Source organism: Micropterus dolomieu, linkage group LG08, assembly GCF_021292245.1.
Source record: "Micropterus dolomieu isolate WLL.071019.BEF.003 ecotype Adirondacks linkage group LG08, ASM2129224v1, whole genome shotgun sequence".
Taxonomy (NCBI): Eukaryota; Metazoa; Chordata; class Actinopteri; order Centrarchiformes; family Centrarchidae; genus Micropterus; species Micropterus dolomieu.
This window is the reverse complement of record NC_060157.1, coordinates 3,496,085-3,497,286: the sequence shown is the minus strand read 5'-3', so window position 1 is coordinate 3,497,286 and position 1,202 is coordinate 3,496,085. Positions and strand designations below refer to the sequence as shown.

Sequence of the window (1,202 nt, the reverse complement as noted above, 5' to 3'; positions counted from 1 at the left end):
GCAGTCATGAGTGCTTGAAACTTGTTCTATACTCTTTTTCTTCTGTTAAATGTCCTTATTGTAAGTTTATTGTAAGTGTATTGTAATTTACATAAAACATCAATTTGGACTCAGATGTCTCAGATAGAGAAGTCTGGAAATTTAAGTCTGGAAAAGTATAAAGTAAGAATTTTAAAATGGAAAATGTGCAGGTCAGGGATTTTGTCTCTCCCAGATGCAGACAACACAGCTCAGGAGGATTTTTTAAACACAAGATATGGTTAGATAGGCTTATGCTGGGTAAGGTTCCTCCAATGTGGCATGGGGTGGCAGGTAAGTGCGAGGCCAGGCAAGGCCTTTATTTTGCCTATTTGTTGCAGTATGTTGTTGTGGTTAACGTATTGTATAATGTACTGCTGTCTGAGTTTTTTGCCTTCACACGGCACTGCTCAACGGAGCGTTCACAACCGCTCTCTTTCATTTTATCACTAACCATTTTGTAGAATTCAGTGTTGACCAGTGTGGTTACCCAACATTTGTGAGATGTGTTGTTTTGACCAAATATCTAGGAGGCATTTCAGCTCCTCGCAGCACCAAGTCAACCTGCGGTTCATTTTGCGTTGCTGTTGTCATTTGTCTTTAAGCATGTGTCCACGGTGTTCTATAAATACTCTCACTGTCAGAAGGGAAGACAAAGGTTCTGCACTGCAGGTTTAATAAAGTGCTCTGAATACTTTAAGAAGCCTGTACCTAATATTGGCCTCTAACTTCTCTCTATCAAGGTTTTGAGGTGATTACTGTTGTGGCCGAAGATCTTGATGACCCAAACACTTACAACACAGATATCCGCTACAGGATTATGAGCCAGGAGCCAGCAGTTCCCATCAACCTGTTTGCAATCAACGCAATTACTGGAGTCATCAGAGTCGAAGCCACTGGGCTGGACAGAGAGGTAAGGCTTTAAAATATAAATCACCTGTCTCAGCGGGCTTTCACATCTAAATGTTGGAATGATCTGTTTCAGACAAACTCCTGTCTGATTTGGTTCAGGTCGGTGTAAAAGCTTTCATGTGTGCTCTGGTGTGCTGTTAGCTCCAGGGTGGCTGCTCATGCTGACTGTGAATGAAATGTAATCTGCATTCAATTATAATAATAATAATAATCTTGTACCACTTTTCAAAAACAAGTTACAAAGTGCTTTAACAAGTGTAAAGACAATAATT

General features: G+C 40.3%; 1 pseudogene; it reads left to right on the top strand.

Annotated features, from left to right (window-relative positions):
* Window positions 1-1,202, top strand: part of LOC123974620 — a 12,071-nt pseudogene that overhangs the window by 6,488 nt on the left and 4,381 nt on the right.